Raw genomic sequence first — 14,079 nt, 5'->3', positions numbered from 1 at the left:
CGTTTGTTTGATCTCGCAAAAATTTGAAAAATTGAGTAAATCCCGAAATATTTACTTGTCAATCGAAAGCACATATTTTGCCATTTATTGTTTGAAAACAATTTATTTTAAATATAGACCCTGTTGGCGCTTGAGGTACTCCATTCGACTGGTCCAATTTTTGATGACGGATTTCAAGTGGTATCTGGCTAATTAGGCGAGTAATGCTGGTTTCTGATGCTTGGGAATGTCACCGCCGCTATGTTTTCTTCAATGTGTGCTGGATGTGGTAGATTTGTTCGCTACTCATCCAATAACGAGAATTGCAACTTTTACTCTTTGATTGTATGGCGAATAGTGGAGTCAGTTGGCCGATTATGTCGACCATATTATTGTCGGAGTGCACGAAACACATTTCTCACAGATCGCTGATTTTCGAAATATAGTTGAATAATTTGAAAACAGTGAGCATACTGTGGTGGCAAACAATACTAAACAACAATAACATGACATGCCCTGTTAAAAAACATCATGTTGAACCAAGGTTTGAGACTAAAAATAAGTACATTTGAATTAAAATAAGGACGCTTTCCAAAAACCTCGAAAATAAGGACATGTCCTTTAAAATAAGGACGGTTGGTAAACCTATTTAAACCTAAATTAGATACTTTTCCATAAGAGTTGTGGGTGGAGAAAGACCGCACACGAAGCAATTTGTTACAATCAACATAACATAAACAAAAAACCGACTTAATTTACCTAGCACTAAGATTGGACATTTCTTACACACATCACTGATGGAGCATTCATTAGTTTGCAGAACTCATGCGAAGTAGGCACCTAATAAACTGAATAAATCATTACAGAATCAATATAAATAAAATTAAAAAAATCATGAAGCGTGAAATTTGAAAAAAATCATATTCGTAAAATGAGTAGAATGGTTACTACAACTCAAAATAATTAAATAAAACAACCAAATTGGCCTAATAATAGAAAAATTAGGTAATATTGAAAAAGTTACAAAATTGATAGTAGTTGAGTCAAATTAACAAATTAGACGAGATGAATACAAGGAATGACTATAAAGAAATAAAAGGATACATAAAATGAATGGAGTGAATGAAATGAATTGAATTACTGAAATGTTTTTTCAGTGTATTTTTGTTGAAAACTAAACCAATGAAAACCATAATCATCTCAGAATCCAATTTTCCAACTGCTAGTTTCCTGGTACAGAAAGTTTCATTAAAATCTGACAGGGTGCTTCCAACATTTGTTCGAGTTGGCGCGAAATTCGACATACAGTCTTTTGAACAGATACTCGCTCTGTCGCCTTCAAGCAACTAGTATCAAATGAATTCATAAATATACAGAAAAAGATTTGTGACTGCTATTTGTGTGAAATGAACGACTGTCCAACATGAATAAAATAGTGGCAGGTGTGCCATTTGCAGGTACACAAATTATTGTTTGAAGGTTGAACTGAAAAAGAAAACCAAAGTAAACACCAAAGGGGCGCAAAACTGTGACTCCACCAAGGGCATAAGAAGACTACGCTACGGCTCAGCCAACGTATTACTGTCCAGAAATAGTTTTTTCATTTCAATTTTTGCCCCATTTCGTGGTATTTTCCAAAACCTGAACTTTCCAAACAATTGCACTTTTTTAAAATCATCGAAACTTTATTTTATGCTGTTTCTAGGACATTCTTTCAACTTTTAGAATCATTTGATTTTTTTTTTCAAATCGGTTGAAAATTCGCAACGTGATAGAAATTTTTGTAAAAAAAAGTCGAAACCTCGATTTTTTTACATTTTTTTTTGTTCAGGCCACGTTATGTATCATTAATTAAAAAAAACCTGTTTTAATCCACCTATAGGTGCAATTGTGCCTTTCTCATTTCTCCAAACTATGATATAATAACTGGTTCGTACAATATAACATTATGGAAATGTCTTTCATTCTTATTACACTTGGTAAGTATATATAAGAGCACCTTTTTGCATTCATCGAGGTATCGGTTTGAATCGGAGTTTTCTATGTGATCGCACTCCACAACCCGTAACTCCGGAGCTGGAAGTCGGATGGAGATGGAATTTAATATCAGTTTCCGGGGACGCAACACCTTTCATTTGAGACTAAGTTGATCAAATCGTTCTAGCCATTTTCGAAAAACCAATATAACCGTTATTCTGAATTTGGATGCTTCCGGATCCGTCGATGGTGGCCAGTGTGGCCAAAGAGACTTTGAATGACTGTTGGTGACCTAGATCTACAAATTCAACAGTTGTGTTTATATTTTGGAAAAAAATCACCTCACCAATTCATCGCAGAATTCGTTAGAATCGGGATTTGCTGCGTGATCGTACGTATCACCCTGTAATTCAGGAACCAGAGCTCGGATCCACACAAAATTCAACAGCAGCTGATGGACCTTTAATTTAAAATCAAGTTTGTCAAAATCGGTTCAGAAAATTCCGAGAAACCGATGTGGACAAATCAACAAATTTTGTTTTGTAACCATACTCTTCAACTCGTAATCCGGAACAAGATGTCGGTTAAAAATGAAATTCAATAGCAACCTATGGGAATATTATACCTTTCATTTGAATCTTAGTTTGTAAAAATTGGTTCAGCCATCTCCAAGAAACCGATGTAGACATTTTGTTAACAAATCCGCACATACATACATACATACATACATACATACATACATACATACATACATACATACATACATACATACATACATACATACATACATACATACATACATACATACATACATACATACATACATACATACATACATACATACATACATACATACATACATACATACATACATACATACATACATACATACATATATACATACATACATACATACATACATACACACATACATACATACATACATACATACATACATACATACATACATACATACATACATACATACATACATACATACATACATACATACATACATACATACATACATACATACATACATACATACATACATACATACATACATACACTGCGTCAAGGAGATTTAAGACATCACGATATTTTTCAATTTCCAAAAATGTTAGAGATCTTTCGTTCTAATTCTAATCAAATCAATTTATTTCAACATATTACACAACATTTCAACGATAAAATCCAAATTTATTTAATAAATATAAGAATTATATCGATTTTTAACTTTCGACATGTCAAAATCATTTAAGACAGTCACCAACTTTTTTCTCAAAATCCTCCATTTTCAAATCAACCAACAATTTTGCGATTCCTCAGTACTTGATTGGGTTTCTATTCTTATTAATGACTGCGTAAACTCTATTTGGCATACTATTTATCAGGTTTTTAATCACATCTGCTTCAACGGAATTCCATGCTTCTGTAATCGCACTTTTAAGCTCATTTACGGCAGCGTAACGTTTGTTGTTAGCATAGATTCGACGTACGAGGATTCCCCACAGATTTTCTATTAGGTTGCAGTCAGGAGAACGAGATGGCCATGGAAGTACATCGATTTTTTTGTCCTTCAACCATCTCATGGTTTCGGTACTTTTGTGAATTGACGCATTATCTTGTTGGAATGTGAACTTTAGGCGTCAATACCGCCGTTTAAATGGAAGCAAACATGTTTCAAGGACATTTATATAATCTTTGCTGTTCATTTTGCTGGAAGTAAACGCCAAGTTCAGTTTTCCGCAACTGCAAAATGCGCCCCATACTATGCAACTTCCTCCTCCAAAATTACGCGTAGAAAAATGTACCTCTTCCTTTCGTAGATCACGCCAATACGAATTAAATCCGTCAGGACCATCAAGGTTAATTTTTTTTTTTCGTCGCTAAAGATAACCTGTTGCAAAAATGTATTATTACTTTCGATGACAGACATATATCTATTATATTGGAACTATGTTTTCCCAATTTAAAAATTTACCAAGTTCCAGTCGCGGCTCATGTTAGCTCCTGCAAATTCAAGCCTTGCCATTTTATGCTCTTGTTTCAGACAAGGTGCACGCATCATTTTCGAGCGGCAAATATTTGGATTTTTCACCAACACCTGTCGAATAGTCTCTCGAGATCTGTTTAAATCCAGCTCAGCCTTAATTTGACTAAGCGATTTTGTTGAATTGGATGCCGTGTTGATTATTTTCCTTTTATCTCGGCTTGTTAGTTTCACTGAAAACCATTCGATGAAGAAAATAACAAAACAAATTCTTGTTTTCCTAATTAGGGTGGGTGCTCCTATAGTTGAGGTGTACCAATAGTTGCAGTAGTGGGTTATACGCCTAACTAAGATACCAACCATCAACAAATATTTTTTTATCGATTCATCGCACTAAAATTATGCGACAATAAAACTGTTATCCTTGAAATTTGCTCAAATAACTATTGAAAAAAATTATTTTCTTAGAATTTTGAGCTCCCTTGCACCTATAGTTGATGTAGTGTACCTATAGTTGCAAGTCCCATAAGAAAGCAATGGGATTTGCAACAATAGGAACCGAAATTAGCGATTGCACCACTATTGGTACATGTGTTCCTATAGTGGTACAAGCGGTTTTGAATACATAAATTGGTTACTAAGCCATCTTTATATTTTTCCTATGAAGTAGTGACTGAAAGCTTTCGTTTAATGTAATTACATTGCCCATAGGTCTATTAATCGATTTTTTATCAAAAGTTTTCCTTAAGCATGCGACTATTGGTACATCCACCCTAGTTGATTTCAACAGAAAAATGAAAAACGTAACTAAATTTTATCTTAATTTTGCGAGATTCTCAAATAATAGTTATTGAAAATTATTATTGATTTTGATTCAAGACGCACATCATACGAAATGACAGCAAAGTAGCTAAGATGCACCTTACTGAAATACATCAAGGTAGCGACAGCAACTATGTTCATACACGCTGGGCATAACGGTTAAGCACGTAGGTAGCTTTCTCAGCTTGGAAAGCTTGTTTTAGCCTGGACGCAACTACCTGAACACAAAAAAACAGAAATTCAACTGACTTCATTTTGGTTTTACCTAGTTTTTCTTTAAAATATGTTTTTTTTAAAGGGATGATTTTTATTGACATTTTTTTCAATACATGTGTACTGAAAGTTGAAAGTATTGTCGAAAATTGTCAACATCATTCTATTTCGGATTTAGTCGATTATATAATAAAATTTCAAATATTAACAAATGTACTATGCAATATGATAATTATTTTTCATCTTTTGAGATTCCAAACTAGATGTGGAATAAGTATGAAGTTTTTTGTAGTGCTGGCTGACTAAATAGAAAAAAAATTATACCTTTCATCTAAAATTGAAATCATCAATCAATTACCAACTTCGGCTATTTCGTCTCATTTAAGAGTGCAGTTTATAAAAAGATAACATTATGAAAAACATAACTCTGTATTATATTTACGCGTGAATTACTGACATACAAAATATTTCAACAATTTAATTCCATACCTTTCATCCGTCGGTCGGTGAAACAAAACGTTTGAAATATCCTATGTTGTATTTTACGATGAAGCAGTTTAATTCAACAATAGGATTAGTTGAATTTCAGTCGTTTGGGTCTTGGCTAAAAATGTAGTGTAACGGCATATGCAATTGTGTCTGGACTAAAACAAGCGTTACAAGCTGAGACAAGCGTTTCAAGCTTTAGCTTAGGTAGCTTTTTTAAGTTTTGTGCTTTAGCTTTTTAAGATTTGTGCTAGGCTGAAACGTTGTGTCCAGACTGAAACTGACAGCATCAAACCAACAACGTTGGATTATTGTTTTCAACAAAAATTTAGTTCGCCCAAATATTAACTAGACGAAACCAAAACCTCAACTAATTTTTTAGTTGAAATTGTGATGAATCGGTTTTCCGTGTTGCTTTTGATGGTTTTCGGGTACTTTTTACCGTAATTTCTGGATCCTCCAGAAAATTTCTGACCGCACACCGCGATCTACCAACCTCCTTCGAAATCTGATTGATACTCATATTTATGCGCCTGTATGCCAGTATGGTGGCCTTTTCCTCTTGCGAAAGGTACTTTCCCCGCGGCATAACTTTAAAATGACGTTAGAAACTAGCTAAAACAAAATAAAGTCAACAACTAATTAACTGTCTTAAAGGAACTTGACACTTGATAGTTTTGTTTACATTCGCTGAGCTGATAGCACTGTCCCTATTTGCTAGTGCTGCCAGTAAAACAATTTTGTTTGCTGACTTCTTACTATCGATATAGAAAAAAATGAAAATAATACTTATGGCATTACATTTAGTATCAAATACAAGGGGTGTCTTAAATCAACTTGACGCAGTGTACATACATACATACATACATACATACATACATACATACATACATACATACATACATACATACATACATACATACATACATACATACATACATACATACATACATACATACATACATACATACATACATACATACATACATACATACATACATACATACATACATACATACATACATACATACATACATACATACATACATACATACATACATACATACATACATATATACATACATACATACATACATACATACATACACATATACATACACACATACATACACACAGATATTTTAACTCCGCTAGCGAATGACGGATCTCAATAGTCGCACGTCTGTAATAACATACGTACATGGAACTATTGAGAACCAGAGCTACAGGTCCAAAGCCCTGGTAAAGGAGGATGGTTGTGATGATCCGGGCCGAGATCACCACGTTAAGCAAGGTAGGGCATAACCCCAATTCCAAGGCGTGAAGCGACCCGTGCCGAGGGATGAGTGATCGAGGGGGTGAAAAAGATGCTCGATCGTTAACGGAGCCTGTGGGGTACCTGGGCAACCCCCACAGTAAGCGTCCCTTAGCACGCTAATGCGGAGCTCTGGCGTGGCGGACATATATTTCTCGCGCTACTCGTGGGACTATGGAGGTAAATAAAAATAAAAACAAACAGACGGAGGTGCCAAACCCCTTCGCAAGAGGTGGTTTGGCGAGGTCTCCCCCCCCCCGTGGGGAGAGTAGTGGAGCGATGAGTGCTGCATCCGAAAGCACCAGTGACCCCCCAGCAGCGGTAGGCAATATCCCTACCAATGCATCGGAGGGGCCAATAGCTGCGATGCGCAAAGTAGCGAAGCAACTCGATTCTATAATCGACTTCGCTAGCGCAAAGCAGAACATAGCCAAGGAGTTGAAGTTGAGCCTCTTGGAGCTCCGGAAAGCTGTTCGTGTCGCAAGACAGGAACAGCAGGCCTATGTTGAGAGGGTGGAATGTCGGGAGAGGCCCGACAGAGAAACCCAGACAGTGGCCTCCAATAGGGAGGAAAGAGAGAAGGTCGATAGAGGTTCACAGACAGTGGCCTTTACCTTCTACGGAGCAGCCACGTCGATCGGAGCGGCGACTGAGTTCCCCTCGAAGGGAAAAGGAAAGGGCAATCGCAAGACGGCATCGAATGCGAAGCGCCCTAGGAAGTCGCCAGGCGAGGGTGCCAAAACCGACATCACTCGGCGTGCAACCGTCAAGGTCAAACGCCGCCTGGGTGAGGTAAGCGAGGGCGAGAGTGACCTCGCTGTGGAGAGCGATGGTACCAGCAACCCGGCACGACCGGGGCAGGGGGGCTCAAACCCCTGGACGCTGGTCACCAAGAAAAAGCCGGCACCGAAACCGGAGGTACCGCGGCCTGTGAGGAAGGCCAAGGACAGAGGCGAAGCCTTGTGGTTAAAAACCGACAAGGACAAATACGCCGATGTCCTTAAATCGATGAAGGCGGCCGAAAGCCTCTCGGCCCTTGGGCAGGATGTGCGTAGCGTAAGACGCACCAACACGGGAGAGATGCTCCTGGTGCTGAAGCGAGGCGCACAATCAAGTGCAGTATATAAGGCCTTGGCCCAAGAGGTCCTTGGTGAGGGCGCCCAAATCAGGTCGCTAGGTGCGGAAACAACTCTCCAGTGCAAGCACTTGGACGAGTTCACGACCGCAGAAGACGTCGTCGCAGCCGTCAAGGAGCACTGCGGCGTCACAATCGAGCGGGCCTCTGTGCGATTGAGAGATGGACCCTCTGGCACCCAAGTAGCCTACCTCAGGCTACTGAATGCGGATGCCAAAAAGGTAACCGAGAAAGGGAAGCTGAAGATCGGCTGGTCGGTATGCCCTATTAGTATACCCCAGCCGCCTTCAGTGGACAGGTGCTATCGGTGCCTAGAATCCGGCCATAAAGCTTACGAATGCAAAGGCATAGACAGGAGCAAGCTATGTCGTCGATGCGGCGAGGAGGGGCATAAAGAGCGAGGGTGCACTAAGGCATATAAGTGCCTTATCTACACCGCTAAGAAGCAAGCCCATAAACATGCTCTGGGCGGACCTTCGTGTCCCTTCGGCGAGTTAAATAAGAAGAAGCCGTGAGAGTCACACAGCTAAATCTTAACCATTGTGCAGCAGCCCAACAGCTGCTGTGGCAGTCGGTCTCGGAGTCGAGGACAGATGTCGCCCTCTTATCAGACCCGTACAGCATCCCTGCCGGTAACGGCAATTGGGTGTCGGACGGGTCTGGAATGGTGGCAATCTGTACAACGGGAAGGTTCCCGGTTCAAGAGGTAATACACCCCTCCGCCGAGGGTGTGGCGATTGCCAAGATCAATGGTGTGTTCTATTGCAGCTGCTACGCCCCACCAAGGTGGCCAATAGAACAGTTCTACCAGATGATCGACAGGCTCTCGTCGGACCTCGTGGGCCGGAAACCGGTAGTAATAGCGGGAGACTTCAACGCTTGGGCAGTGGAGTGGGGCAGCCGCTGTACAAATAGCAGGGGTCAAGCGCTAATGGAAGCGTTTGCGAAACTCGATACTGTGCTAGCTAATGATGGCTCCGCTAGTACATTCCGTAGAAACGGAGTGGAGGCGTGGATTGATTTGACCTTTGCCAGCCCGAGTCTGGCTCCAGGCATGGAATGGAGGGTAGACGAAGGCTACACCCATAGCGATCATCTAGCAATCCGCTTTAAGATCAACTATGGTGTGCAGCATCCGAGGGCGGGAGATCCCTGTCAGGTACGCGGGTGGAAGTCCAATCACTTCGACAGCGAAGCTTTCACCGCGGCCCTGGGACTGGAGGCCAACACCGACAGTCTAAGCGGGGATGCGCTGCTAGCTGTTCTATCACGCGCGTGCGACGCCACTATGCCGAGAAAACCACTGCCAAGAAACGGTAGATGCCCGGTATACTGGTGGAGTGCCGAGATTGCAGCTCTACGGTCAGCCTGTCTCAGAGCTAGACGTAGGATGCAAAGAGCTCGCACCGAGGATGCAAGAGAGAACCGCCGTGAAGCGTTTCGAGCTGCGAAATTAGCCCTTAACAAGGCTATTAAAAGCAGCAAGAGAGCGTGTTTCGACAACCTGTGTGAGAGTGCCAACGCGAATCCGTGGGGTGACGCCTACCGGATTGTGATGGCCAAGACCAAAGGGGGCTCCTCACCCCCAGAACGGTCTCCGGACCGGTTGGCAACGATTATCGAAGTACTCTTCCCGTCTCGAGCCACAAGCCCCTGGCCACCTGCACTACGAGACAGTGCGGGCACGGTCGAAATGGTGGCTCCAGTGACGAATGAAGAACTACTCGCAGTGGCTAAATCCCTAGCAATGAACAAAGCTCCAGGGCCGGATGGAGTTCCAAACAACGCTCTCAAGGCAGCGATCATTGCGAACCCGAACATGTTCAGGCTAGCTATGCAGAGATGCCTTGACGAGTGCCGTTTCCCCGATAGATGGAAAAGGCAGAAACTGGTGCTGTTGCCGAAGCCCGGGAAGCCGCCAGGCGACCCATCGGCGTACAGACCAATCTGTCTGATAGACACGACTGGCAAACTGCTTGAGAGGATCATCCTCAACAGGCTCACCCCGTACGCGGAAGGTACGGACGGTCTGTCAAGCAACCAGTTTGGCTTTCGGAAGGGTAAGTCCACAGTGGACGCTCTCAACTCAGTGATAAATACTGCCGAGATAGCGATCCAACGAAAAAGGCGAGGTATTCGATACTGTGCGTTAGTGACACTTGACGTGAAGAACGCATTTAACAGCGCAAGCTGGGATGCCATCGCGCTCTCGTTACACCGGCTTAGCCTACCGGTGGGTCTGTACCGGATCCTGGAAAGTTACTTCCAAAACCGCGTACTGATATATGAGACCGATGCCGGTCAGAAAAGGGTTCCGATTACCGCCGGAGTCCCGCAGGGCTCGATCCTAGGCCCGGTGCTATGGAACCTCATGTATGACGGGGTTCTGAGACTGAAGTTCCCTCCTGGGGTCAAGATCGTCGGCTTTGCCGACGACGTAACCTTGGAGGTCTACGGGGAGTCAATTCCTGAGGTAGAACTAACCGCAGAACACGCGATTAGCACGGTGGAGGAATGGATGAGCGCGAGAGGCCTGGAGCTCGCTCATCATAAGACGGAGGTAGTTATCGTCAACAACCGCAAGTCGGCACAACATGCAGTTATCCATGTGGGAGAAGTCGCGATCACTTCACAGCGAAGTCTGAAGTCTCTCGGAGCCATTATAGACGACAAGCTGACCTTCGGCAGCCATGTCGACTATACGTGCAAGAGAGCGTCGACTGCTGTTGCGGCACTATCGAGAATGATGTCCAACAGCTCAAAGGTGTGCGCCAGTAGACGTAGGTTACTGGCAGGCGTTGCCGTATCTATCCTCAGGTACGGCGGCCCGTCATGGTCAAGAGCACTGAGGGTAACCAGTTACCTACAGAAACTGGAGAGCACCTACCGCGTGATGTGCCTCAGAGTGATATCTGCCTACCGCACGGTATCACACGATGCATCCTGCGTGATAGCGAGCATGATGCCAGTCGGGCTGGTCATTCGGGAAGATGAGGAGTGCTTTGAGCTACGTGGAAATAGGGGAGCCCGCGAGCGCACCAGGGTGACCTCGGTCGCCAGATGGCAGCGTGAGTGGGACAACTCCTCGAAAGGTAGGTGGACCCACCGGCTGATACCTAGCATATCGAGCTGGTTGGGAAGACCCCATGGGGAAGTTCACTTCCACCTGACACAATTCCTGTCAGGCCATGGCTGTTTCCGTCAGTACCTCCACAGGTTCGGGCACGCGGAGGTCCCAGTCTGCCCGGACTGCCCAGGTGTAGATGAAACTGCCGAACACATACTGTTCGTATGTCATCGGTTCGACGTCGAAAGAAGAGCAATGCTTGACGTCTGTGGCTGGGACACAACCCCGGATACCCTTATTCAGCGGATGTGTCAAACGGTGGAGAAGTGGAACGCAGTCTCGGCTGGTACCATCCAGATTGCCAGTAGGCTACAGGTAATCTGGCGAACCGAGCAACAGACGGCGGGTACGGCTAACTAGTGATTGGTTAGCTGGAGCGAAAAAGGCCAAGCGCAAAATAAGAGAGTGAATGGTCTGTTCATGCCGAGGTAGGTTGGCGCAGCGAATGGCAACCGCGTAAGGGGTAAACCCAGCCACCCCGAAGCAAGACAGAAGAGTGAGTGTATAGGCGTATAAGTGGACTGCCTCATGCCAAGACGGGAGGGTCGTAGCGTAGTATGTTGGAACTAAGCTATCGATGCCTCATGGCGTGGCAGAGGAGTGAAAGGGTGAGCATCCAAGTCAGTCTCACATTGCATGTTAAGGGTGAGCATAAAAGTCAGCCTCACAGGTTGGTAGAGGCTAGCACAAAAGTCAGCCTAGCAAGGAATGAAAAAGGTGAGCACAAAAGTCAGCCTCGCATGGTATGTCAGAAGTGGGGCCTAAGAAAAATGTCCCACATGGGATGCCAGAGGGAGTGACAAAGGTACAATAGAGTGGCACGATTGAGAGTGAATCAGGTGATAGGGTGAGCACCCAAGTCAGCCTCACATGGATGGGTAGGGCGAGCACAAAAGTAAGCCTAGCAAGGAATGAGTAAGGTGAGCACACAAGTCAGCCTCGCATGGAACGTAAAAGGTGAGCACAAAAGTCAGCCTCATGTGGGAGTGTTTGAGAGTGAATCAAAGTGTGATTGAGAGAGCACCCAAGTAAGCCTCATACAGGATGTATGATCGCGTGAGTGAGAGTGAATGAGTACATTTAGTACAGCCATCCCCCCAGAAGTAATACCGAGAGGTAGTTCCTGGGAGGAATGATGGCGGAGCCCAATGGAGTTTAGTCGGTATTAATGGCTGGTCACCATTCGAGTCCGACACGCCCCCAGTGCACCCCGTGTGGTAGATTGGACCCTACCGTTAGCACGTGTACTGGGCTAGGACATAAAGGTCTTCTCCATTGTAAAAAAAAAAAAACACACACACAGATATTTTGCGATCTCGGCAAACTGAGTCGAATGTTATATGAGACTCGGCCCTCCGGGCCTCGGTTAGAAAATCGGTTTTTGAAGCAATTGCATAACCTTTCTATATGAGAAAGGCAAAAGAATAATATTTAATTAGCTTAATAAGCATGAGTTCAATGTTATCTTCATGTGATTATAATTTGGAAAGGTTGGTGGAATGGGTTTGAACGTGTAGGGAATGGGGGGTTAGTAGAGTGGGAGTGGAGGATGCGTCAGAAATCCTTCATCTTATTTCGGTATACGGGATGGATGAAGGAAATGCGGGCGTGAGGGTGGTCCAAGGGGAGGGGAGTGATGAAGGAGGGAGGTGTAAGGGCAAGACGGGGGGGGGCGGCGACGCAATACTCAACTGCATATTTTGCCTTCCATTTGAGACTTGGTTTGAGAAAATCGGTTCAGTCATCACCGAAGAACGGATTTGACTTTAATTGTGGACTATGTCCGGAATTCCGGACTTCCGGAATCGTCGATAGTGGACAATATATTCAAAGAATGTTTGATTGGCAATCAGTGATCTAGATCTGTGATTAGAAGTAATTTGGTGACCATTTCAATAGTTTTTAGCCTCTGAGGTATTACGATTGTACCGATTTATATGGAAAATTCCAGTGTATCCTTACTAACACCCCTGTAACTCCGGAAGCAAGAGTCAGAACCGAATGAAATTCAGCAGCAGTCAATGGCATTACTGTATCTTTCATTTGAAGTCAAGTTTGTAAAAATCGGTAGAGAATTCGTTGGGGAATGGGTGTGATATTAGCTTAGGAACTTGGCGGGTTCTCCGGGGGCGTCATGAACCGTCATAGGTGGCCAATGTGGTCAAAGCTACTTTGATTGATCATTAGCGATCCAGACCCGCAAACTAGAGTAATGTTACATCAATTTTAATAAGTTTTACATCATTTGAACATCATGGTGGTACCAGTTTATATAGGAATTTGCTGTGTGACCGCACTCTTCAACCCGTAACTCCGGAACCGGAAGTCGGATCAACTAAAAATTCAATAGCAGCTTATGGGAGCGTTAAACCTTTCAGATGAAACTAAGTTTGCGAAAATCGGCTCAGCCATCTCTGAGAAAATTGTGTGAGTTTAAATGACACACACGCACATACACACACACACACACACACACACATACATACACACACACAGACATATGCCGATCTCGACGAACTGAATCGAATGGTGTATGACACTCGGCCCTCCGGGCCTCGGTTAAAAAGTCGATTTTTACAGTGATTGCATAGCCTTTCTTCATATGAGAAAGGCAAAACGTCCAACGAGAGTCCTTTATTGGTCCAATTTGTTGGGCGACGGTCCAACAAGCGTCCAAAAAATCGTCCAACGAACGTTCAATGAAGGACCTGCAAAAGGCGATTTTGCAACACTTTTTTGGACGTCGAGCAGTGTGACAGCTCGATCGTTTCGTTCAACAAATTGGACCAATAAGGGTCCACCGTTGGACGGTTTTTTGTATGGAGCGATGGACGTTTGTTGGACCACCACTTTTGGAAATTTGAGGTTATGATATTTTGTTTACTCCATTTGAATAACATACGAATGTAAACACAATTTTAAATTATTTTATTTTTAGCAATACTACGTACTAATTTTATTAGTTTTACATTATTGGATGTGAATGGTGATTAGGTACAACGGGACTATAAATTTTGGTAACCCGTGGCATG

The sequence above is a fragment of the Topomyia yanbarensis genome, chromosome 2, assembly GCF_030247195.1.
Source record: "Topomyia yanbarensis strain Yona2022 chromosome 2, ASM3024719v1, whole genome shotgun sequence".
NCBI classification, from domain to species: domain Eukaryota; kingdom Metazoa; phylum Arthropoda; class Insecta; order Diptera; family Culicidae; genus Topomyia; species Topomyia yanbarensis.
This window is presented reverse-complemented; position numbering follows the sequence as displayed.